Source organism: Tympanuchus pallidicinctus, unplaced genomic scaffold (assembly GCF_026119805.1).
Source record: "Tympanuchus pallidicinctus isolate F22 unplaced genomic scaffold, pur_lepc_1.0 scaffold11, whole genome shotgun sequence".
In the NCBI taxonomy this organism is placed as follows: Eukaryota; Metazoa; Chordata; class Aves; order Galliformes; family Phasianidae; genus Tympanuchus; species Tympanuchus pallidicinctus.
Window position 1 is genome coordinate 9,528,832 of NW_026294627.1, and position 27,849 is coordinate 9,556,680.

The following is a 27,849-nucleotide window of genomic DNA, read 5'->3' on the forward strand; positions in this document are numbered from 1 at the left end:
AATGTACTTGGAGGTAAGCTTAAATTTAAAGTTTAAGCCTCCTTTTAGAATAGTATTCTTACTCTGTCTTTCATGACTCTGTGAAGTAAGGAAGGGATTTATGTTGCATAATTTTAGCTATCTAGCCAAGTTTCAAGGCTCTCTTTATCGTTCACTGAGACATTTCCAGAGGGCTTCTTTCCTGTCCAAAAATACATGACTGTGATAGATGCATTAATCTCCAGAGGTGTCGTTCTCTCTTCATTTACAATATAAAGCTTGGTGATAACTATCCTAGATAACATGAGTATTCAGTTTTTGATGGATAAAGTTAGGTGAGATAAAACCATCCACAATCATCTGATCTGAAATGCTTTAAAGTCAGCAGAGAGTTTTCCATGGACTACACAAGGCTTTGGATCATTGCCTTGGAAGATCTTAGAATCCCGCATTTGAACTCTACATATTCTTGGATTAGAAATTGCCAGAGTGATTCAGAAGGCTCCAAAAGGCAAGTATTGTTTTGTGGAGCACTGAGAATGAGGTTTGTCCATGCATCTAACCATTCCAGTTTCATCTACCTTACCGTTGTGGCTCGTTTGATTTACCTTATCAAGAGTTGCATTTTATATGGATATTGTTCCTGGTGCTGTTTGTTTATCTGCTTAGTATCCCCTAGAACCTTTATAAAATCAAGTTGTTTCATCGCACAAGGCTGAGAAAATATGTGACTAGTATAGGACCATCAGTGTATAAAACAGGCTGGAATTTTATTTATTGGTTTGTTTTTAAAGCAGCTACATGTTTTGTTGAGGGTCAGAGGCATATCTGGTTATTAGATTATATGCCATTAGATAATAGCAAGATGCCTTGCCCTTTGGTTTGCTGAGCTGGAATGTACTATTGCTATCCATTGTTACTGTCATATTTTAAGTTGTAAACTGCTCAAGAAGAATTGTCTTTTTGATATTTGACAGTAAAGCATTTGTACTGCAGTATCCTTCTACATGCTGAGGGCACATCATGTTATTATCTATAAACAAAAATTATAAATCTGAGGGAAAAATAATGGTATTACAAGGTAATTTATCTACAAACAGGATACTTTCTTCTAGTGTCTAACTATAACTCTGTAACCATTTTAATGCATTTATCATTACAATGTTCTTTTGACATCCATGTAGTGTGGCTATTCTCATTTTACAGATAAGAAATGGAGAGTATAGAGAATAACAAAAACAGCAACAGTATCAACATTCAGATACCTGCCTTAGCTATCTAGTATCCCTAAGTTTTGCCTTTATCCAAAGAAAAGAAATTGAATTTTTTAAAGGTGATTCAGAGGAATCCTTTTAGATTGTTGCTTGGAGCTGTTGTTTTAGAAAGCCTGCCTACACCTGGGTTACCAAAGGGTTGAAACATTGACTAATAAAGCCTTGCAGAGAAATCTTGACAAATTGGTGGGATTGGCTATCACCAGTTGTATGTAGTTTAACAGTAGCAAGTGATGGATTCTGCACCTGGGATGGGACAGCCCTAGTTACATGCAGAGTGTGAGCCCCATAGGCTGGGGAGCAGTCCTGCAGAAAAGGATAGGGCCCTTCAGGTTGGAGGCAAGTTCAGTGTGAGTCACCAATATGCCCTGGAGCCAAAAGGTCCAGCGGCAGCCTGGGAGGCACCAGGTCCGGCACTGCGACCAGGCAAGGGAAGGGGTTGTCCCCTCTGTACTGTGTTGTGTGACCTCATCTTGAGCAAGGAGTGCAGTTTGAGTGCAACAGTGTAAGGACATTAAACCACTCAAGGACATCCAAAGGAGGGCTACGAAGTTGGGGAAGGATCTGGATTGAAAGACCTGCTAGGAGTGGCTGAACTCTGTGGTGTGCTCAGCCCAGAGCAGAGCAGGCTGAGGGGAGGCCTGATGGCGGCTGCAGCTCCTCACAGGGAGCGGAAGGCAGCGCTGAGCTCTGCTCTGTGTGACAGCGACAGGGAACGGCATGGAGCTGTCAGGGGAGGGTGGCTGGGGGTGAGGGAAAGGGTCTGCATCACAGGGCGGTGGGCATGGAACAGCTGCCCAGGGCTGTGGGCACGGCCCCGAGCTGCTGGAGTTCAAGGAGCATTGGGACACAGGGCTTGAATTTTGTGGTGCTGTGTGGAGCCAGTGGTTGGATCCAGTTATCCCATGGGTCTCTTCCAACTCAGATATTCTACGGGTCTATGATTCTGTGAATTTCAGCTGATGCTTGTGCAGTCTCTTTCTTCTTTATTCACTGGCTCAGTGGCATTTGCTCTGCCCTGATGGGCTGCATCAGTAACCCAATATAGGCTATGGCCAACTTCATGGAGCTTCTTTTCTGTTCCTGCTTCTTCTCCATAAATAATGTTTTTAACCTTCACATTTGAAAGCCTAATGTGACTTCTGCAGAAAGCTGTGTGTGTGCTGTAAAACAAAGCAGATGTTGTTCTTCCTGCCACTTTTGAAATTATCTGTCATTCAGTTTGGTAACCAAACTTAAAGATAATATCATATGCTATGATGGCAGGCTGTTTTTCTATACTACTCTTCATCCCTGGTATATGTGTTTGAAATCAGGAACATCTATGATTGAGGTTGAATTAAAAAGCTCCTTCTGTTCTGATAGAATATTTTAAAGAGTATTTGCATAATTGGCCAAAAACTTCTTCATGATGTAAACAGCATGAAGAAACTCTTGCACTCTTTTGCAAATTCTTAGACCCCTTGTCCTAATGATGAATTTACATTTCAGTCTTCCACCACCAACATAAATAAAAACAGCAGTCGAATAGTGTATGACAAAGGAGGTCATACACAGTGCTATCAGTTTTTAAAAAGAAATAGCAGCAGTGTTTAAAAAAAAAAATACAACAAAAGGAAAAATGTTATGAAGAAATGTGAGAAAAAATGATATTAAGGAGAGAAACAAGAAAAGGAAAGTCAGCTGAATAATTTTTGGGGTGAGACTCTGTGAAATAAAGTCTGTCTGAAGATTCCTATTCCAATGAGAAAGACAAGTAGTCACCTATATGAATGTGTTGGAGCCAAAGAAAATATGAGGAGGCATACCATCTCAGATGATCATACTAGCAAGTTTTCATTAAGATTTGGAAAATATATTAATTCCCCTTTTACAAAGAGTAATGTGGTGAGAAACAACATAACAGATACTCCTTACGAAGGGAAGAATTATATCCATATGAATCTTAGACTACTGATGTGACAACATGGCTTCAAGAAAAAATCTAGCTGTCATCTTTGCATGATTGTGCTGCCTACCTTTCTGTATTTGGTTTAAGATGAAATGCAGGGGAGTAATAAACTGGGATACTTCTACAACCACATGAAAAATTGAGTCTGGATTCACTTCACACGGGAAATTATTGGAAACCCTTCAAAATGGATCATTAACTTCATGGGACAAAAATAAAGGTGGACTCACAAGGTTCTACAAAGCAATTTCAGAAATGATACTTTCAGTTGCTGAAAAAACAAAGATGTAATAGATTAACAGCATTGCAACTACTTAGATTTGAGGAAATGCCTCAAATCAGTTGCTGCTTTGTTAAAATTCCTCTGCTATTCTTTAGAACATTTATTGCTTTTTTTTTTTTTCTCAACTAAGACACCACATTTCTAATAAGCTGTAGTCAGAGTAGCAGCATATGTAAATACAGTGCTGTGATCAGATTTCATGTTTTCCTTCTAGCATTGAAAACAGAAGCATTTGACATAAATAGTTTCATTCTTCTTAATAGAAACATTCAGGACCAAACTTGGTTGGTAAAAAAATCATTGAAATCCATTCAGTGAAAAATTCATTGATCTGATCAGTGGCAAATTGGTCTTCAGGTGTATCCTGATATACCTACAAGAAAATGCTGTAAGCATGCCCCTATGTTGACCCAAACCTCATAGCTTATCATGATTGATGTAAATTTATATGACAAGTGTAACATGTAGTGTACATAATGGGACATAGTGAATCTTATGTTCATTTTATGAATTAGTAGCTTTCTACTCATAGAAATTTTGGTTCATATACTGAATTAAATCTCTGCAAAATTGACATCAACAGAGGTAGAAACGGGACTCCAAAAGTTGTCTAAATTTAAAATTTCCTTGAAAAAAAAGTCATATGACTACTTAGTTTATCTTCATTTGTATGGAAAAAAGTGGAAAAGGAGAGTTACAATTTTAAATAAAAATTTAACAGATTGCAGCAGGTGCACCACAAAACCAATGTAAAATTAAATGAATTACAAACCAATGACAGAATGATGTGGTAGTCAGGGCTTCCTGAAACTTTCTGTTTTGTGTCCTCATATTTTTTTTCCTCTGCCTTCAGCAGATAACAAAATTGCAAATTAAACCCCTTAGCAGCTGATGTTTACAGACTTTATTATCAGGCTCATGGTAATGGTCCTATACAAACACTTTGCTGCAATATCAATTTAGAATTACACACCCTCTTTTAGAATGCATTCAAGGAATTAGCAGACTGAAGATCATCTGAGAAGCCTGCAATCTTTATGGGAGAATTTTCTGGCATTTATTATGAGACTACAGTGTCTTGGTTTTAATTCTATGCTAAAATATTACATTATTTTTTGTTCCATTTTCTGCAACAATTGTTTATTCAGCAACACTACCACTATTCTTCTTGATTTGAAAATCTGCAGTTCTGTTTACCCGCCTGCAAGGGAATGTAGTCTAGTCTACTCTATGTGTCAACAAACTCATTTCAGGATATTACCAAAGACTCAGTGTCAACAAAAGTTTATCCCAAATCATTTGAGTGACTACTAGAGATTGAGTGGTGAGGCACTGGCAGCCTCCCAGAGAGGCTGTGTATGATTCATCTCTGGAGATGCTAAAGACCAGGTTGATTGAGCCCTGGGCAACCAACCTACAGCAAGGGGTTGAGGCTAGATGATCTTTCAGGTCCCTTCCAAGCCAAGGCATTCTATTATTCTATTGTTCTACGACTCTATGAATACTTTAGAATTGTACTATCAGTTTCTGGATCCTCATTTTCTCTGTATTTTGGGTTTAACATGAAAGAGTCAAAGGATCATGTAGAGTCATTTCTCAGTCACTTTTTTTCCATACAGTTGCTGGACTGATGCTGCAGTAGACATCAGGAGACTGACATGAAAATTTTTATCTCGGCCAAAAACTGGTATGATGAGAGACACAGCCATTCAGAGCCAGATGGGATGTCCAGTGGTATCTGGGGAAGTTTTCCTTGGGGCTGGCAGGTAAGAAGCAGGACGTATGGAAGACCTGGAAGTCTTCTTAAGTACTTTCCAGTGACCAGATGGGATACCCTTATGCTTCTGAATTGACATCTGAGTATGGGTAACTGAAATGTTTTCTGGTTCATTATTGTACCAGGAACTCAGAGAACTTGTGCACATGCATACACTTAATGTGTGCCAGAATTCAGGAACATAACTCTGTCTTCCAAGCAGGGAAAGACATTATTTCAATTGCCTTGAGACCCAGTTTAGGCCACAGGTTTGAGTGACAGGTTCTGAGAGAAAAACCTATGAGTCCATATAAGAGCTAGACTGCTTTATACAAACAGCTACATATTCCTTAAACCAGTGAGAAGGTATGAGAAGTGATGGATTCTGCTATCCACCAGACGTGACATGCCCCTATAGGACATGGGAAAGTATATTTCAGTCCTTGTCTGTAATCAATTCATTAAAAATGACCCAAGTTGGCAGAGTTTATTTTAAATACAAGTAGAAACAGTGTGATGGGAATGCAGAAGTGAACTGGTATTTTTGATGAGCTGAAGGCACATCAAAATACAGGATGACTGAGAACTAAGACAGATCTGTCCATAAAATATTGATTGATTGATTAATTGATGTGTTATGAGCAGAACCATTGATCTAAGTTCTCTCTTTTGGAACTATTCCTTTTTTTTCCTTTCTGCCAACATACTGTCTCATCTAATTATATCTAGTGAAGAGTTGCTGCATGCAATTTATCTACTTCAATGCTCCACATTTCTTTTTATACTTTCTTCCAGATATATTATAGTGTAATATTCCTGAATTGGGGAATTTGAAAAACCTGATTCTGATCACAGTGCTTGATGGGTAAATTTAGAGCATCATCGTTTGTATACCTGCTGTTACTCTGGATTTTCTTTTGTGAAACCACATTGCTTTTTTTTTATTTTTTTTTTAATTGTAAAATAGGAAGTCAATTTGTTTAATATTGTATGTTAAATGGGAGTCAATCTTTTTCATAAAAGAAGAAAGCGAAGATTGTTGCTATACTGCCCCTTCACCTCCATGAAGGTGTGACTGTACAATTCTTTTTTAGAAACTGGCTTGGAATCTGTGTTGCTTGTATTGTGCATTGTTTCTATGGAGGCACAGCACTGCTGCAGAATCTTGTATAAAAGGGAAAGGGAATATATTGATACATAAGTCAGATTGCATCAGCTTGTATAAAGGAATTCTACACAATGAGATTGACCTCCTTTTGTATCCTTTTTATCTTAGCAGTACCACGATACCACCTTCTCTGTAAGATAATAAAAGACTCAGTGTGATCCAGATTGTTCTTTAATGAAAAGATTCTCCCTGTGCTTGGTTTTAAGATTTGGCTAATGCAAGAGGAGGCTACAGCCAGCAAGGTCTTTCGCATGTAATGTATAATTGATGGAGAATTTGACTGGCAGCAAAGACTCATCTTCTAAAGTTATTTTTATCAGCCCTTCCTCAATGTGGTCTCTCTCATCTGGCTTACAGTTTAATGATGAAGAGTCTTTTGAGCAAAATCCTTATTTTATTAATGAGATCTTGTTTGATTTGACAAAATAATAATTCTTTCTTTAGGAAAAGTAGAAAAAGCTGGTTGCTGCTTTTCATTTGCAGCTGATCTGCCAATGTGTGTGTATTTACTTATTAACATTGCAAATCTGGAATTATTTATTTGCTACTGTGTACAATGTCTAAGCAGTAGATGTAGATTTTAACTTGAACTCAGTTGTTCTCCTTTGTCTGTGTACTACTGGAACTTTAATGACACTGATGTCATTAAGTGAATGGTATTCAGCAACTTGCTAGATTAGTTACCTACTCAGATGTAAGCCTTGAGTAAGGAAACAAACATTATTCTCCGTATCTAATGATCTGAATACATATGTGAAGCACTTTTTGATAAAGTATTTATAAAAGCATGTCGACATTTGGAAGTAATGTCTGTAATGACATTGTTGTAATAGGTACTTGTTTAAAATTTCACTGAAGCCAGTATATTAGCAGGTAGACAGAACAGGGAAAGCCAAGATCAGGATTCAGTTACATTCAAATATTTGGAATTGGGGCCACTACTGAAAATAAGAATATGTGCAACCTCAACCAAATGGAAACAGTCTGGGGAAATTTGGGCAGTTTGATTTAGTTACATTACATCTGAATTTACTGTATATATTTCATATGATTTATGTCATTCTCAGTCCTTTTTGTTACTCTGTTTTTGTTAGCCCTGTCTTTGCAGGTGATCTGTCTCAAGTCCTGGGCTCTCTGCTGTTATTCCATGATTGTACTTTCATGTCCTCTGCTATCACGTTATGCATAATCTCCACTGTGTTTTATTCAAAAGTCATACAGAGCCCATTCTGCACTGAATAATTATTTGTTATTTTTGTCTATTATTTACATATATATACACAGCACTAATCATTGCATTGCACAGTTACAAGAAGCTAGAAGAAAAGATAAAATGAAAGTAACCATCATATGATCATTGGGCCATTGATTTTATGGGTAGAAAAGCAAGTAGGAAGCTTCAGGCAGGGAAAGACAATGTCTGGCAAGTCCTGAGATTTTTGTTGTTAAGATAACACAAAGCCTGCAGCTTCTTATAAGCAGCAGCAACACTATGCTCACCTTGCTATCTGACTGCACCTTTGCACAGAGCTAATGTCCTCAGGGGCACCTGAGACCCTTCAGCATCTTGTTGTCTGCCTGTGCTTGGAAGCACAAGGAGCAGAGTGCCTGAGTCTGCTTCTGGTGCTGCCTGCAGTGCACACAGCTCCTGCTTGAATGCTGCAGGCACAGCCTCTCTATGTCTTTCCAGTATACTCAGGAGAAACAAATTTAATTGCCAGTTATAGGAAGCCTAAGTTAAGCTAAGGAAAATAAATGAAGAAAGCAGGTACAAGCTATTATTTCCTTCATTCCTTTGTCACTTGCACTGGGGGAGGGTGAACCCACAAGCTGGTCTGGTTTTATGTTCATTTCTCTTTTCTCTCTTCTGATTGCCTGATACCTGATTAGCTCTGAGCAGGAGAAAATAACTGGCAAGAAAGGATAGTTGCTGTAGTGCTGACTGCTACACTTGGTCCTGAGTACAAAGGTTATTTATTTTTAAACACATGACTAGTGCAGGGACAGAATCATCTCCCATTTTCCTTGGTCACCAGTCTGCTTTTTCTTTTCTTCCTCTTTTCATTCTTCCTGTGAAGTCCTGTCCAATGTTCTCCCTCAACACCTGTTTGGTTAAGTATCCATTTCCCTAAAGTTTTGAGACACAAATAGGAACTGACACTGCACTCCCTTGACAAAGGTATTACTAATGCCTGAACAATTCCTGGCTCTAGAGCTAAAATGGAAAAAAAAAAAATGTTTTTTTCCCCATCTGACACAGATTTCAGTCTCAAAACAGAGAGATTACATCAAAATAATTGTTCTGATGGTTTAACTCATCAATTATAAACATAATGATAATAATCAGTATTATTTCATTCAACTTTCAGTAGCCTTTTCTGCAACAACATTTTCTCTAAAAAGTTGTTTTAGGACCCTGATTCTGCTGTGGTACCATCCAATAGACTGACATTTGTAATAGCTGGAATTTTCACTTCTCTCTTTACACTAAACCTTGCCATCCGCTCAGAGAGGGAATTAATTCTGTCTGCTAATGCAGAGAGATCTGGGGTGGCCAAAATGTGGATATGAGCAGCTAATGTAGTTTATTAACTGAGCAGTAGGACCTTAGAATCATTGAATCATTTGAATTGGAAGGGACACTTAAATATCATCTAGTTCAACTGCAATGAGCAGGGACACATGCAGATGGATCAGGAACCTGTTCAGCCTGACCTTGAGTATCTCCAAGGATGGGATATCCAACACCTCCCTAGACAACATATTCTAATTCCTCACCACCCTTACAGTAAAACAGTTTTTCCTTACATCCAGTCTAAATCTACCCTCTTTTACTTTGAAACCATTTCCCCTCATCCTATCACCACAGACTCTGCTAAAGAGTCCTTACTCTGGTATTTTTTTACATAGGTCTACAGCCTGTAATCAAGTATTGCTCCACTGACGTAATATAACCTTCACCACTTTGTATCAGGTGAGGAAAAGGAGCAATGAGGCTGGAATTACTTCCAGAATGATATGACCAGTGGAACCTCAAACTTTTGGTTTCTTGTCTCTTCTTGCACAAGGCAGTGGACACACATCTTTGTACCTCAGCCTTTAACAAATGAAGAAGTGTCAGAGTGTGCAAGCACTGGTTACACAAGAAGTGAATATGTGCCAGCTAAGAGTCTGTAACCTGACTTTACTTTCGTTTTTTATTATTATCTGAATTAGCAAACTTCCCCAGGAAGTGAATGAATTCAACACTTTTCAGTGGTGAGTGGAGACAGGACAAGGGGAAACGGGCGGAAACTGCAGCACAGGAAGTTCCGCACAAACATGCGCAAGAACTTCTTTACAGTGAGGTGACGGAGCACTGGAACAGGCTGCCCAGGGAGGTGGTGGAGTCTCCTTCTCTGGAGATGTTCAAGACCTGCCTGGATGCCCACCTGTGTGACCTGGTGTAGGGAACCTGCTTTGGCAGGGGGGTTGGACTCGATGATCTCTGGAGGTCCCTTCCAACCCCTACAATTCTGTCATTCTGTGATTCTGTGATTCTGTGAAATTGACTATAGCCTTGATTCCTTTCAAGCCTTAATTTCCAAGGTTTCCAGCCGTCACAGCTACCTCTCTTCAAAGCCACCTGTTAAGAAGAGTGGACTGCAAATATACGTGAATACCCTTGAAAACATGGAGCAAGTGAATGTCTATTTCTGCTTGCTCTGAAAGGGACAATTCCATGTGCCCTTCATTCAAAAATGTCAACAAGTGGCTAGGTTTCTGGTTGTAACAGTTATGAAGTGCTACCTTGAGTGCACATTCAGGATGGAGCTGGCTTTCACATTAGGCAGTTGCTCAGAATTTTGAAGTTGCTCAAGCAGGCTAAACCATTCAAAATTTGTATTTTGGAATAGCTTAAAGTGTTAAAATATTTTGTACTTTAAATGCCTAAATTATCTCTGTTTCCAAGCAAGGAAAACTTGCCTACATTCTTCTTTCTTAAAAAGAGTAAGTAAAAGAACAAGACAGACTGTAAGTAGATTTTCTTTTGTGCTTCCAACAATGTGTAAGTGCTTTCCAGTTAAGCATCATTGTGGTTACATATATTGCATGTCTCATTCTCTCTTCCTCTGAGGAAGAAAGATGAATATGTCTGAAATGTTTTGTGGATTTTTAAAAATGTATTTAGTGGTTAATTTGATTTCTGCAGTGCTTAGGAGCTCTTGCAAAGTCAGGATTTGTGTGGGCTAAATGTAGCTTCAGTGAGTAAGTAAGAACTTTCCTGATCCCAGAGAAACCACAGTCGAAACATTAGAGGCAGGTAACTGAAAGCAGGAAAAGGAAAGCAGCACTAAATCACACTGGTATTTTCTGCTTCCCAACGGTAACTGTGACGCTGACCTCACTCTCAGCAATCTGATATTTCGTATTTTCTCTTTACTTGATTCCACTTGTAGTAGTTTATATCAAGCTTTTCTTTTACTGCTGTAATCCGTATTGTTTATGCTATCTTCATTTTTTGTCAGCACGGCTTCCTATTCCTACTTTGCTGTATTGTACTGTCATATAAATAATGAAGGAGGCAGCAGTTGTTGCAAAAACTGAGCTGTGCTGGGTTTTATAAATTTCTTTTGTGAAAATTAAAAATCATTTGACTTACATAAATTACTTTGCTGGAGGAAAGTCATGAAATGAAAGTGAGTCTTCTTAGCACCTTGAAGGGAATGAAAACATGCACAGAATTTGGTGCTATCGTGCCAGGAATGTATCTTCCATTAATTTCTGGAAGGATAAAGCACATAGTCAAACATCTCATCATAGCTGTCTTTATCCTGAGAACAAAAGAACAAAAAATATAAATCAAAACCAGGCACTATGTGACACAATGCCATCCAAAAATCAACACGCAGCCAAGCTTTTATCACACCATTGTGAAACATATACTCAAATAACTCATTGTAAATTACTGTGAATTAATCACTACTTTAGGAAGATGTATTGCATGATAACTCTCCGGGGCCTGTTTCTGTAACATGCTTTTATAGGAAAGCTCGGAGTTTCTGGGAGATGAACACTCTGTGTTTCTCATGAGAAATCACCGGAATAGATATCAGTGACTGGCTGAGCTGCTTTTGTTTAGTGTTTTCAGTACCAGGCATTATGATTATAGCAGAGAAGTGCAGTACTTCAGAAGGCAAAGGGGATATTAAATTGTAGAGAAAGTGGAAGAAATGATGGGCCATCTGTTCTGTACACTTGACAGTATATTGTAGAGCTTGGTCAATCATTACAAATGGCAGAGGAGCAAATTTAGAGGAAATAGGTGGCTGGGTCTGAGCTATATACTTGACAAGGAATCATAGCCCCCATGACTGTGAGCTGTACCTGGGTCTCCCTGAGTTCATAACACCAGGCAGGGCTGCTCACATTCCTCAGCAGACACAGAAATGCATCCTATATTGTGTACTCCCACTGCCTTACAGTTCATCCTGATTCAAGTTTCACTTGTTGCTTTGTCTTAAGCTGGACAGAATGAACTTTAATTAGACAGAATGGCCTCCGTAGTGAATTTGCTAAGATACTCCCTTGGTTCTGGGCACAACACAGTTTGCAGCTCTTCACCTCTGGTAGAAAGTTTACAATATTACTTTAAACCAAGCCAGGTGCCAATATCACCTGGTAGACGTAAACAGGCAGTGGTGCTGCTAACAAAAAGCATTAACAAGGCATGAGGTGCTCAGTGGCAAGGAGGTATAATTGCACAGCTCCCAGAAAGTCCTTTAACAAGGATGGTTACAAAGAATTATTGGATATGTCTTGTGCCTCATTAATGCTCTCCAGTTACTGGTCTGATTTTTATCACTCCGAGCTTGCCTTTAGAAAACAAGCAAGTTGGAACATGAAGTGGGAAGAGCTGCACAAAACTCCCCAAATGTCTGAAGCCTAAAAAAAGGCAAAGAAACCCAGTTTCTGTTGTAGTCCTGTATTTTGTGACAGCTTGTGCATTTTGAAACAAATAGTTGGAAGTCCAGTCCATTTAAAACTGCTGAGAATTTTTGTTGTGGAGCTCAGCATCTGAATTATTTCTCCAGATGTTTAAAATAGAAGCTGCAGAGCTCATTCTACTTTCTATTTGTGCCAGGAATGTCATTTTAAAAAACTTACTACAAAATATATTGCAAACCTAGGATATTTGTGTATGCATTATATAATTTTGTGAGACAAATATGAGATAAATGACATGAAAAGTATGAGATAAACAAGCATAGTGGGTTTTGAGTGAATAAATAATCAGCCTTTTTCAGCTAATTAATATCACAGCATTAAAAGTATGCCTACTTCATAAATTAGAAATCAGAAAGATACATTTGTTAAACCTAAGTTGAAAGATACTTTTTTTTTCTTTTTTTTTTTTTCCCTAGGAAATGAGTGAAGAGATGTGATCCATCTTCTTTTACAGGAACATAAGTGAGAGGATTTGATTGGGTCCACAGAGAGATCAAATACGAAAAAGGCAATAAAGGGAGAACAATTGGCTGAAGCTGAATGAGTCACAGAGCAGTGCAGAACGATTTCCTTAATCTCCACCATGTGTTTCTGCTAAATAATCCCTTAATAATACTGTGACAGGTCTTAAATTGTCAGACCTCTTTTTAGGTTTTATGATAGTTATAGGAAATGTAGCACGATACACAGCAACTGCAATTGCAGATGCTGCAAAAATAATGTCAGCTACCAGTTCCAATCACACCTGCATATGCTTTACACATGAAACTAATCTTAATAATTCCAAAGATGCTTGCATATATTCAGTTAAAAAAATGTGTTCATACTCTGTGGGATGGGCCATTTTTACCAAATATCTGGAAACAAAATGGGAAGGTTAAAATCTTCCAAGATATTCACTGACAGCTTTTACTCACTTTTTTTTTTTTTTTTTCCCTAGGACTTTAAATCGTGAATTTTAATATTACAGAAAATATCAGATTTTATACTGTTGAACGAACTTATTTAATAATAATTTTTCTACTGCAACTGCATGTATTAAGCTATCATTCTTGCAATAACAAAAATGTGCATTTTTTTTTTCTGTGCTATATGCTAAGTAAAAGCGTGTGTGGAGTTTCAGCTTGCTGCTTAAATGTCAGAGTGAACTGGCCAGAAGGTGGTGCTTTCAACCACATATGAGCAAATCAGAAAGGAAAATGTGAACACAAGCTGTGTGAACAGTTTCTGCAGAATAATAGGAATGTAGAGAAATTTGTGAGTTCCACTAAGCCGAATGAAGCTTGAAACAGGACTGCTGCATTAAAAAAAAAAAAAAAAGGAGATATAGAAAAAGAATCTTCTCTCTTATTTACCACTTTTGATCAGAACACTACAATGATTTTCTTACTAATTTCAGGACAGTGGTAATAAAGCTTGGAATGAAAAGCGTTTTCTACTTGTATGAATGATGGACTTTTGTCTGATTGCAGAATCTTAGGTAACCATGCTGTTTCCCATGTTCGCTTTAAGAATTACAGTAAGGAAGAAGATTTCTTCTCAGGAAGAGTGGTGAGGCATTGGCACAGGCTGAACAGGGAGGTGTTGGCATCACTGCCCCTGGAGATGTTCAAGAACTGTGGAGATACGGCACAGAGGGACATGGTGAGTGGGCTTGGTGGGAATCCGTTGGGGTTGGACGAGGTGAGCTTAGAGATTTTTTCCAACCGTAATGATTCTATGATCCTAAGATGACAAACTGAAGTTTCCCCTCCTCGTTGATACAACTCGAGTTTTTGAACTGCTGATTTGGTTTCCACTGGTTGTCCTTAAAACAAACACACTGGAAAACAATGTTAGTTGTTATTTTGAAATGTGTGCATTGCAAGAAGCATAGCTGGAAATGATAAGTGTGATCCTGCAAAAAAAAAAGTTGTGCTATCTGTCTTTCTGTCCAGCCCAAATAAAACCTCCTAGAGAGATTCTGAATAGCTGGAACTATAGGATTACACATGCACAAAAGTATGTGTATCCAGTGTCCAGCTGGACACCTATGTACTGTTGCACCTCTGGCTTCCAATTCTTGGCAGATCTTAGGGAGCTCCCTGGCTGCTTAAAGCTCAGCTGCTCAACTCCTGCACCTTCACTGCACTTATAACTGTATCATTTCACCTCTGATTAGTTTTATTGCCCTCAACAGTGTTATTTGAATATCTAAAGTTTATTAATATACTTACCTAAATGTTTGCAAATTCAAGCCATTAAAATGATCTTCTAAAGATTTGATTGGAAATTACACTCCTTAGACTAGAACTCTGCTCTTAGCCTTTATTAAATCTCACTGGGTTTGCTTGACCTCTGGATGATCATTTCAATTATCAGCTCTCTTTTCACGTTAATTAAAGATTTGATGGGAGATTTGGGATAACGGTAAAATGGAAGAAAAATAAGAAGGTTCATAATAAAATCCAGGTGAATATTTTTAGCAAATGTTGACTGTATTAGTAAAAATTAGCAAAAAGTTCTGTACAAATGGGTTTTTCATTTCATCTTGATCAAGAAGTGTTTCAGGGGGTGGAACACAAGCATTTTAGTATCAAGAGATAGCATTTCTTCATACTTCAACAGGATTAAATTTTTGTTCTAGCTCTTGAAAATCTCATTGGATGAGGTCTTTAGTTGCTTTTGTAAAGGTTTTTATTGCTGTTGATAGAAGTAAATTAATTATGGACTTTGCTAATTTTGGACAACTGTCAAATTCTCCTCCAGGGAGATATCTTTAGAAATGTTTGAAGGTTCTTAATCCTAAGGATTCCCATTTCATTATTTTCAGGGGAGGGAATGATTTTTTTCCCATTCTCGAAGAAAGTAAGCAAAAGTCTCACATAATATTTAAACACTGCTTTAAAAAAAATGTTTAATGTATTAGTGGTATATATTTTGCTTAACATGAATAGTAATAGAATGGTAAAATCACAAAGTCCTTTCTCTGACTTTTTTTTGAGGGAAAGTTTTGCCTTTGTAAAGGTTTCAGACTGAGATGTGTGGTAATAGAAAGTTTAGCGTTTCCTATTAGTATGGATAAAGAGATTATTGCTATGAAGAAATAGTGTTAAACAATGTTATCACATTATGAAGATTACATAGTTTATTAAATCTATCTAATCCTTATTAATTCCACACCTAGAGGATTTAAATTGATGGGATGCTTTGAAAACTACTTTGGATACAAGATGAAATGGGTTATGTTTGTTCTTCATCCAAAGTAGGCCCTGAAAGCTCTTTGGGGAAGATCCCTTATCTTTCCATTTATATATGCATGTGCCTACATTATACTTGGGACCGTTAATAAATAAATTTTAGAAGCCACCATAAAATCTGAGTAATAAAAAAGTCAAGTCCCCACATAGATAAAATGAGACTTGTTAAGCCACTGTTGTGTAACATGACTTACAGCAGAAATGCCACACCAGCTGTGCCTCAAAGAGCTCAGTTCCCTCTCCTCCTGTTAAAACTGCACCTGTTTGTAAGAGATAGCTCTGCTGCATGGGAGGGTTACTCAGCTTTAGTAATTCTTCTTCTTCTTCCTTGTCACTGTCATACTTCAGCTATAAATGCTGGAAAAACAAAGGCCTCTTCAGTCTGGCATGTAGATATGCATATGTAGAAAAGGCAGATTCAGCCCTATGCCTGGCTGAGCATGATCACTCTGTCTTCTGCCTTCATTGAAAGGAAGGAGATAGTTCTTTACAAGGTGACTAAACCTAGCCAAAATGGTCTTACAGAAAGCCCTTTTCCTTTTCACTGCCCCTAGCAAACACTGAGGACAAATTCTGATTCCTTGTTAGCAGAGCACTGCTAATCACGAGCCAAGATTCGGTCCACAAGCTCAGAAGCAGGCTGTATTGATAGCATCAGAAAAACATCAGAAGCCAGCAGAACTAATTCAATTTACAGTAGCAGACTGAGCCCAGTATGTCTGGCATGATCTAAGGATACAGCTGAGGAATGGGACACTCACTTCAAGGATTTCAGTAGAGTTGCTCTAGGATTTCCAACAGAATATTTTTCATCAGAAAATTACCTTTTGTTCACAACTGACCCTTTCTGCAGGAATATTCTCATTTAGATGAAATTCTGGGCTGAGAGAGAAAAAATTTCAGAACAAAAAATGAAACAAAACATTGAAACATATTTTTCAGAATGTTTGTTTTTCTTTGTGGATATGTTCTTGTATGTGTACTTGTAAATGTTATACCTTTGGCATACAATTTCAATTAAAAAATCAGGGTTTTTTTTTTTTGTTCAATATTTTGTTTCAGAATGCAAGCTTTGGTGTATTTAATTGAATTTTTACCAGCTTTTTTTTTTTTTTTTTTTTTTTTTTTTTTTTTCTTCTTACAATTACTGGATTACCTTTGTTTTGAATTAACATAATGAATGGAAGCAGGTTTCACTGTTACAATCCTTTACATGAAATAGAAATATTGCACAATCCATTACTATTGCTCATTCCAGTAAGTATTCTATCAGGACCTCTCTCCAAAGATGGGAACAGATTCAGTCTGCTTTTGGTGCATAGACATATTAATGCAGAGCTGCTTTCTTTAAGGCAACTTCTGAGGCAGGATAATGGACCAATAAGCTGCTAAGCATGATCCTGAGAGTTTTCAGCTTGCCTTCTCCACCTACCTAGGTAGGACAAACCCTGTATCCCAGGTTTCCAAGCAGAGGTCATGGATGAAATGAGTACTGAGAGTTGGGGATGGGCATAGGCACAGAAAGGACAAGAAGGAGATTGTTAAAATGTTGGTATTGCTTGACAGTACCTGGAAAGATACTGGAAGTGTTAACAGAAAGGAAAGGAGCTTTTTGTTTTTGCTGTTGCTTTGTTTTGTTGTGGTTTTTTTTGTTGTTGTTTTGTGAGGAAGAAAACATCTGAATAAGTTCTTACTTCTGTACATGTGAGAGTTATTGGAGATACCTGAAGAGACAATTTGCACAGCGTGCTTCTTGGGGGCAAGTGATTCTTTTAGCTCTCATGGGCAGACAGATGCTACTAAGGATGATGAGCACACACTCCTTTTTTATCAGCATTCATTAAACGCTATTAGACACCTCTCTGCTGTATTAGATGTGGGGTGGGAGAAAGCAGACATAATCCCAGCTGCTAAGTGTTTGGGATCTAAATAATCTGCTTTGTTTTACTGGGCTCCAAGTGTGATAGCAACACAATCAGCAGCAGCTGAGTAGCTCAGTGATGGTTATCAGCAGCTATCTATTCATAGCCTTGTGGGACTGAACACTGAATGATTAATAATTACCATTTTAAAGGAAAACACATTAACTGAGAAATCAGGATTTACTTAGCTTTTGCTGAGCATTAGTGTAATTGAGCTAAAAATAAATAAATAAAAAAGTTACAGAACTGCAAGGTAAGTTATGATTCTTTTCCTTATTTACTGAGAATATCAGAAATTCTTTAGAGCAAAAATGCCCAAAGAAAATAGGATTGTGATCTTAAATCACAGCCCTGGTGAAGCTGCACTTTGAGTACTGTGTCAGTTTTGGGTCCCTCACTGCAAGAAAGAAATCGAAGCCCTGGAGTGTGTCCATAGAAGGGCAACAAAGCTGGTGATGAAGAGTTTGGAGCACAAGTCTTACGGGAGAGGCTGAGGGAGCTGGGATTGTTCAGTCCAGAGAAGAGGCGCAGGGGAGACCTTAATGCTCTCTATAAGTATCTGAAGGCAGATTATAGTGAGGTGGAGGTTGGTCTCTTCTCTCTTGTAACTGGTGAGAGCACTAAAAGGGAATGGCCTCAAGTTGTGCTAAGGGAGATTCAAGCTGGACATTAGGATGTACTATTTCTCTGAAAGAGTGATCAGGCATTGGAATGGGCTGCCCAGGGAGGTGGTTGAGTCACCAACGATGGAGTTCTTCAAGGAATGTTTAGACACTGTGTTGAGGGACATGGCTTTGTGAGAGCTACTGGTGATCGATGTTTGGACTGGATGATCTTGTATGTCTTTTCCCATCTCGGTGATTCTATGATTCTTTGATTCTATGATTTGTGATAAGAATGCACAGGAGGTAGTCCATTGTCCTGAGTGTTTGCAAGATGAATCATACAGTGTATTTAAATGTGCTGTTGGAGTGTTGGTACAAAGTTAATGATCTCCTGATCTGAAAACACAGCTTGTCATCCTTTATTTTGTCACAGTGTTCCAAGACTAGATCCACGTGCAGGTTGAACTAGTATAAGTCCAATGAAGCTATGAAGCCATCTGGTCTTTCTTCAAAGGTCACACATGGCATGTTACCTCTCCATAGAGCTTGTTTCTCGTGTCAGTGCTTGCTAATGTGGCTCCACAACTTGTTGGAGCAATCATTGTAATGTCTACTTGTGAAAGTCCATGTAAACTTTTCTCCAGTGGTGCATGGAAGGAATAATACACTTGATAAGATCAAAGGTGTTTATCTAATCTAAAGACCTCATTTCAGCCTTCCAGTATACCTAAAGTGAGCCTACAAAACAGGAGGGGAGTCAACTCTTTGAAAGGGCAGAAAACAGCAGGACAAGGGGAAATGTTTGTAAATTGAAGAAGGGAAGATTTAAGTTGGATATCAGGGGGAAGTTCTTTGCCAAGAGAGTGGTGAGGTGCTGGAATTCGCTACCCAGAGAGGCTGTGGATGCCCCATCACTGGAGGTGTTCAAAGCCAGGATGGGGCCCTGAGCAGCCTAGTCCAGTATTAGATAAGGAGGTTGGAGGCCCTGACAGTGTCAGGGGGGTTGGAACTTGATAATCCTTGATTCTATGATTCTATGAAAGGCCCATCTGACTTATCATCACATTATGTTACTGGCATTATGGATAGTGGTGGTGTATTTTGTACAACAGAAATACTGTGAGAGATGGATGGTCTCTTAAAGAAAATCAGAGGAAGAAGACAAACAGTTAGGGCTTGTAAGGGTAAAAAAACCAACAGCTTGGATTCATGGAGACTGTGTTGAAGGACAACAAAGAGAATGCCATAGTGTGTATCTACTACAGATCAACTCGCCATGAGAAAGAGGATATGAACGAAGACTTTTTTACTGGAACAAGTTTCATGGTTGTGGCATTGATTCTCATGGGGAACATTAGGCATTCTGACAGGTTCTGGAAAGCAATATGTTGGGATGCCAGATATCTAAATTTATGGAGGTTGTGCTAGTTTTTACTCAGCTATTGAATGGGCTGACTAGGGTATATTTTGTGCTGGACCTGTCAGACATGATGAGGAAGAATTATGGCTATGAAGGTCAGAGGCTGCCCTTGCTGTACTGACCGTGACATGCTGGAGTTTTAATCCCTGGAGAAGTGTAGAAGATGAGTAGTAGAATAAGAATTGTGAACTCTAGGATGTGAACATAAGCATGTTCAGGCATATGATGATCATGATATAATTCAGTGCTATTCTGAAGAGTAAAGGGATTCACAAGAGCTAGTGTTGTTCAAGGTCCATCAAGGTCCATTACTCTGGAGTCCACTACAATGTGCAGAAAGTGAAGCAAGTATGGCAGAAGGCCTGCTTGGCAGAAGGGAGAATGTTCATACACACAAATACACACATAAGATATGGAAAAGATATTTAATGTTTTCATCACCTCCATTTACAATGGTAGGGATTGCCATCAGGTCTCCTAGGTTTATGTGCTTGGTGATAGAGTCTATCTATACAATCCCTGATGATATAATCCCTATAATACAGTAACATTGATTAAAAAATTAGACGTACACCAGACTGGCACTAGACTGGATTTATCTAGTAAAAAAAATGACAAAATTAATGAAAGAGAGTACACTATTTAGTAGAATAATTGTAAGTTAAGGAGTATTCTGAGAATATTTTGCTTAACTTTAGCTTTGCATGACTATAGTTGGGTAAAGTGAATCATGTGAAAAACTGTGACAGTCAAATACTCAAATTAGCACCAAAGCAATTATTAACATTTTCCCAATTATACTTTGCTGTCATCAAATTATATTTTTGTCATTGCTGTTACTTTGTTCTATTCTTAAATGGCATTCGAGTTTAAAATAGCATTGAAGTTCCTCTTTACTCACAGTTCAAAGTGTTCCACTGTGCTCCATAATCTCAAATTTCCTCAGAATCTTTCATAATATAGTTTATTTTCTTGGCTTAAGACAAGACAAAACAAAAATCTTTCTAGAGATTTATAAATTCAGCATTAAGAAAAAGATTACTGACTTCTGTATCATACTTTATAAAAATATCATTATGATAGAAGACAATTAAACTGATAATTTGCCACAATTTTTATCACTTCTATCACATAACATAGAGCTTCAGTGTTAATAACATTTTGTAACTCCATTAAAAACATAACCATTTTTATATGTCATGATCTCATATTTACCATAGTCCTGAGCTCCTATCTCGGAATTCTGTCATTAGATTTTAGAGCACTTTGCGAAATTAGGTTAAGTGCCAGTCTTGATCTACTGAAAGATGGAGGATTTATGTGACATGTGTATGGCTGCCAACAAACCAGTAACACCTAATGGAATAAAACAAAGATCTAGCGGGATTGTTCCTCGTAAGGTAAAAACAACATGGTACTTCGGTAATTTTGCATGGTTTAGCATTTTTTTATAAATGTACATTTTAATTTATTTTATTTTAGGTGTATTTTTCTGACATTGTAGTTATCAGGAATGTAACTCCCTGTAGGCTATTTTTTGTTTGATGTTATGGGCTTCAGCCAAGACTTTACACAGTGGGCACCTTAGCACAACAGTTTTGGAGAGCCTAGCTGGGGAGTACTTGAATTTTCAGATATTAACTAACATTTCATCTGAATCTTGTCATTTTAACTTACTGCATCAATAACAATTTAAAAAAATTTGATCTTGGTTTCATTTTCTGAATTTTCTATCTTTTCCAACTCAGTCATTCTGCTAATCTACTGATTCCTTACTATTCCACAGCCCTATTGTCTGTGTCGACAGTTCAGAGTTTTGTAAGATTTATCACAAATATGAAATTTATTAAAGTGAATAAAATACTTCAGCCTCTGAGCCCTGGCATTTGTTATGACTTTCTTCACAGTTTGTTTTGTTGTTTCTCCTGGGTAATAATTGCCCCTGTTATCTTTATTTACCTCTTACTCCCTTGGTAACTCATTTAATTTATTGGAAAATAAATCTCATTCTTGAGCTAGGCTTCAAGCAGAAATGCTTTTAAAAACTATGTTCTCATAAAAAAAAATCCCAGGCTCCAGAACTTTTCCTAGCATGTCCTAATTGACTGTGCCTGCCCATTTTGCTGCTTTCTTATTTGCACCATTAAAAATGTCTACATAATCCTGAAGTTTCCCTTTGAGCATGTAATTTTCTTTTAGAATTTTACACAACAGTTTCTATCCTATACACTCAACAATGGAACAACTGCTTTTTTAGGAGCCATAAATGTACTAATAAGCATAAGCTAATTAATGAGCTGAATTATTCAATTTAGTTGACTATAAAAGTAGTATACACTGAATTCAGGTCTACTGAATGTCTTGTAATTACATAGCATCCCCCACAAATATACACAACAACCAACATTAGTTTAAACATTTTATTTCTTTTAATCAAACTCTTTCTGCCTAGAACAATGTTAGAACTCAGGTAGAAGCTGAAAACACACTGCATTTATTACGTGTCAGGAAAATGTTAAAAGTAAAAATATACACTTTTATAATGCAAATGTTTGTGTTGAAAATAGCTGTAGGGAAAGAATATCCTGGAAAGTAGGATTTGGAGTAAATTTTCAACCTCACTGTCTATTGATGTCTGAAATATGTAGAAAAACTTAAGCATTTTTTTTTTTTTTTAGGAAAATTAAAAGACTTCTGAATACTTCTGTTGCTACTTAGTTAATTTAAATGCACTCAATTAAGGTTCTGTACAGTTCTTGTTTTTTTCTCCCATGCAGGCGTGCTCAAAATGTATTAGAAAGAAAGATAGCATTGTTCTTCAGAGGCCACTGTGCTCCACCAGGTAAAGAATTCATATTTTGTGCTTTATAAATACAGGGTTGTGTTTTCTGCAGTGAAGGATAAAAGACCCAGGTTTTCTCTTCCTTTTATTGGTGTTACATAAGCCTTTGGGGACATCACTCCAGAGACAAAAGGGGGAGGGAACACGATGACTGCTTTTAGATAAATTATGTACATTTTAACCTCTGTCTCTTTCTATATTTATTACAGAAAAACAACAACAGCAACAACAAAAGAGAATGTTTTCAAGGCTGTGAAGCCTAGCACTTGAAAGCTAGAGAATGCCAGAGCTAAGAATACACTGTGGGTTTTAAAAACCTGTGCTTTCTCCTGACCCATACATCTCATTCTTCAGTGAAGTCCTCAAATCTATCTGTGAATAAAGAAATATTAGTTCTCTTAACGTCTTGGCTACGGCATTCATTGCTGTTGTATCTATGGGTTTCAGAAATATGAAGTCACTACTACATTACTGTTATAAAGGGAGATTATTTCTCAGTGTTGGAGTTAAAGATCTGCTGCATAAAATAAGGACTGAATTTTCACTAATTTTCATTGGTTGATTTGGGTGAAAAACCTTAAATGCTTAACACTGTACAGTATTCAGTTCAGTCAAGAACAGCTTCCAGAATACCTCAATGCAGCTGTAAAGGATTAGCTTCTGCAAATCGTATGCTGGAGCATCAATTTATAAACAGTCCAATATTGCCTTTAGCCATCTGGGTTGTAGTTTCCTTTTAGTCATGCTGACAACTTTCCTTTCCTTAAACTCAATTCTATTCTGGTAGGAGAAAAGGGCCTTATCCAGACATACAACAAGTTCATCGTCATCATCAAGTCCACCGTCAGAACTTACAATAAGATACAGGGATCCCAGGTTGATCTGAGAAAGAACACCAGATGTAATTTTTCAAAGAAAAATATATTTCTCTTGGAAACAATGAATTCTACTTTTTCTGCCTGGAATTGTCAGCAGAAATATTGAATCTGAGTCTTTCAGAATGGAAAATTTCTGCAGGCACAGACACTGTTCAGAACACATTTGAGAATCAGCAAATGGTAGATGAGGTAATCTTACCAGTCCTATTTACAATATTTCTTACCTATTGACCGGTGGGCTTACCATCTACCTCGGCTTCCTCTGGATTGTTTTTCAGAGGAGAAAAAATTGCTGGCCACAGTCAAGTATTTTTAAGCGTCAAGTGGTTTATGTGAATAGAAAGTAATTTTTTCTCCAAATACCATGGGAAGGGAGGGTGGTGGAGCTCATCCTTCTTTTTACATCTTTATCTTCAGTAAGGCTTTTTCCTTCCACAGTTTGCTAGCTTGTTTTTCCAGTAAACTCTCATCTCAGAGGTCTTTTGTTTTCACTGTCAGTTCATGACTACTGCCCTTCCTTTCTCCTTGTTTTCTGGGAGACCCAAACACTGCTGCAGCTGCTGTTACATACAGAATAATTGATTTGGAAGATACCTACAAAGATCATCTTGTCCAACTGCCTAACCACTTCAGAGCTAACCAGAAGTAAAAGCATATGGCAGTGCCTCTTGAACATTGACAGCCATGGGGCAGCATCCACTTCCCCAGGAAGCCTGTTCTGGCATCTGATCACCCTCAAAGTATTGAAACATTTCCTAATGCCTAGTCTGACCCTGCCCTGGCAGAGCTCTGTGCCATTCCCATCCTGCTATTGTTTCCACGAGCTGCACCTCCCTCTGCTTCCCCTCCTCAAGGAGCTGCAGAGAGCAGTAAGGTCACCTCTCAATCTCCTCTTCTCAAGACAATAAAACCCAAGTTTCCTCAGCCTTTCCCCATAGTTCATGCCTTCCGGCCCTTTTTTCAACTCTGGATTCTTTCAAGTACCTTAAGATCTTTTCTTAATATTGTAGAACCCAGAACTGCAAACAATATTCAAGGTGAGGCTTTCCTTCTCTCACACACTCTTTTCTTTTTGAACAGAGTACTTAGCACTATGTAGCATCTAACAAGGTTAAGAACAGCTGCCTGTTCATCTCCTCCTATATGAAGGGTCAAGTTGGGTTTCTGGGAATTGTACTAATGTTAACTAGTTTTTGCCCTGACTCTGGAGCTGTGCACAAGTTTACATCTGAGCACATGCCTGAGGATATACAGCCTGACTACTGGGCAAGTTTTCAGTAGGACCTGCATCTGCAATGAAACTTAGTGAAATCCTGAGACCACCCCTTAGCTTTGTCATGCAAACTGCCATTTGGCTTCTGGGTTCCTATTATTTCCAGTAACTATGAAACAAGATTTATTAATATGAGTCTGTGGTGCGATTTGTTTACGTGCTTGTTCTTTAAACAGTTCAGCATCCTCCAAAGGAAAAAAAAAAATCATCTTCGCCTGAGTGCAATATTACCATGGCTCTGGCATCATTCAAGCAAGAGTCCTTATGATTTTAAATGGGAAACAGCTGCAACAAAGACATGCTCCATAAAAGGTTCTTACCTGTGAGAGCTCTCTTGCCTATCTTGCCTGAGTATGGGTAAAATTCCTTTTTTGTCAAAACATTGGGTGTGTATCTGTGTTGGCACTGAATACTTAGGAGTTTCTTTATTCTCTTCTCTAACTGATTCACCAACAACTGGAGAAATGTCAGAACACTCATAATTTTTCTGTTTCGATTGTAAGATTAGTGCATAGAAGCTTTGTATAAATCCTTGAAAACTGGAAGAATATTCTTATAAATAGTTGAGGACATAATTTAATGAAGAAAAAGTGATAGATTTTCATCTTTTGCTTGTCTCCTAGGTACTATAAAAGGTGTATGAGACAGAGGTCAATGCCTCTTTCTTCCACTCACCTTTTCAGATGCAGAATGTATTTACTTACCTTTCAGGACTGAAAGCCTCTGAATGAACCTGAGATTAAATGACCAGGAAAAGGGCAGCACACAAGTGGGCTGCAAAACTGGAGTTATAGGATTAGTGAAGCAATAACTGACATTAGCAGTGAGTTGATGAGCTGTAGATCCATTCTGATGAAGTCTATCTCTTCACAGGGGAGTTAAGAGCAGGGCAACATTTTGAAATACAATTTCAGATTTAGTTAGATGTCGTATCACCCCCCCACAACTTCACACAGCATGTGATTTCAGTTTCTAGATGTTCAAAGAGTAAGACATATGAAGAACAGCTGAGGTCCATGGTGTGCTCAGCCCAGAGCAGAGCAGAGCAGGCTGAGGGGAGGCCTGATGGCGGCTGCAGCTCCTCACAGGGAGCAGAGGGCAGCGCTGAGCTCTGCTCTGTGTGACAGCGACAGGGAACGGCATGGAGCTGTGACAGGGGAGGGCAGCTGGGGGTGAGGGAAAGGGTCTGCATCACAGGGCGGTGGGCATGGAACAGCCTGCCCAGGGCTGTGGGCACGGCCCCGAGATGACAGATTTCAACAAGCATTTGCACAGTGCTCTCAGACATTGGGTTTGAATGTCAGGTGTTCCTGTGTGAAGCTGGGAGTTGGACTTGATGATCTCCATGGGTCCTTTCCAACGTGGGATATTCTGTGGTTCCGTAATTCTATTTCACTCCTACTCTGGCTGGCTATTGCAGGAATTTATAGTGGACTTGCATATCTGCTAACTTAAAAAAAAAAATAAAAAAATTGGTTCTGGTTTGAATTTACAAAATATGGTCACAGTGACACAGCCTTCTATTCACTTATTCAGGCTGAATTCTCCTCTTCATCCCAGTCCAGTGCAGTGGACTTGCAGTGTTCAAGCACAGACTTGTATAATGATCCTAATATTTACCTAGATTTACTGAAATATTTTATTCTTCTTGCTCTTTGGCAGGTGTATCGTGTTGTAGCCATGCTGTTACTTAAAAATTCCCTGGTCCTTTCCTCTTTTTGTATTTTAAACAGGTGCTGTAGCAGGAATCCTTGGTTAAATCCCTTGGCTTTTCTGCTTTCTTTTTTTTTCTTTCGTATTGCCAAATTTCATTTAAGTTGTATTGAAAGCTCTCAAGGTCATCCATTGCTTCCTCTGTGTTTATTTTAATCTTCTTTGGTATTGATAATGTCTCTGAGATTTGGTTCAGTGACACATTTCATTAGCATATTCCTACTTATTGTGTCAAAAATCATTAATGAAAATACCCATTAAACTGCAAAACCATTCCTTAAGGAACCCTAGCAGCGCTCTTTGTTCTGTAACTTCCATTTTCAATACCATTGTTACTATTTTTTTTTTTTTGTGTATGAATGACTCCTTTTTTTCTATCCTTCCATATTCATGAAAATTTTTTACAAGTAATTGATTAAATATGTTGATGCTGCCCAAAGTAGGTTCAGGGTATGTCCTCTCCTCACGTGCCTTTTTCCTCATCAGTTACTTTATCAAAGATACACATTATGAAATTATGACGGTGTGCTAAACCTTACAAATGCAGCAGGGATGGATATGTATCGCAGACGGTGATATAGCGAAAGTGCAGTACAAATGCTTTTTGTGTGTGTGTGTGTGGCACTAAATTATTGTGTGGTATGTTCTTTCTCAGCAGTTTGGTTTGGTGCCCAGTGGCATTTTCACTGCTTGTTACACTTCCAACAAAAGTAGAAATCTTTATTTTGCACCTGTTAAGAGAAAACTAACCTGATTTCACAGAGCACAGCTGTCAGAACACTCACACTGTGGAAGAAAAAGTGCTTCTCACTACCAATGAGCTCTGAGAAGTATTTTAAAGCAGAGCTTTAATTACACTTGTCAGTTCTGAGCCTCCAGTCCAGAAGTGTTAAAGCAGAATTCTAAGCAAAGAAATTATTTTTGATGTTGCAGCATGAACATAATGTGGTTATCAAGCTGAGACTTTTACCTTTTCAGAAAAGTAAGCAGGAGAACACTTAAGCCTAAAAAGCATGCTATGTGTAAGTAAATGAACTAGGAATATGCTGATACTAGAAGTTGCCTTATTACCCAGAAGTCTAAATTAACTTTAGTTTTATAAGAGAAAACCAAAGAGATGGGGTTTTTTTGGAACATAACTTGGAACTTCTGGTCTATAAATTACAATTAGGTTAGTAAGCTAGCTGAAAATCAAGCTGCAGTAATAATGTTATAGTACTAAGTGTACAATTACTCTTAATATAAATGGACATTTTATTCATGTAAGCATTGTATTCTCTGAGTTAAACAAGCCTGACCTAGAAAATGAAGGGAGAATGCAAACATTCTCTCATATGCTCTGCTGGACCTATAATAAATTTTGAGTAGCTAGCCCTTCCTAATTTGGTGGTGAGGTGGGTTTGACCCCATAACTTCTACAAAAGAGAGAATTGTTAGCAGAGGAGGCACGTTCATGAGAAGAGAGAGTCTGCTGAATATACTGTCAGCCCAGGAGCGCAGTACTACACAATGGAAATCAGGCTTATTTACATGGATAATAGGCACATAGACGATGATG

The 27,849-nt window shown here is 38.1% G+C and overlaps 1 long non-coding RNA gene across 1 annotated transcript in view; it reads right to left on the minus strand.

The window, feature by feature from the left end:
- Positions 1-27,849, minus strand: part of LOC128074827 (uncharacterized) — a 135,991-nt gene that overhangs the window by 60,824 nt on the left and 47,318 nt on the right. The window contains exon 2 of the long non-coding RNA XR_008203474.1: positions 9,843-9,865. This is a non-coding gene — a long non-coding RNA (uncharacterized LOC128074827). The remainder of the gene's footprint in view (positions 1-9,842; positions 9,866-27,849) is intronic.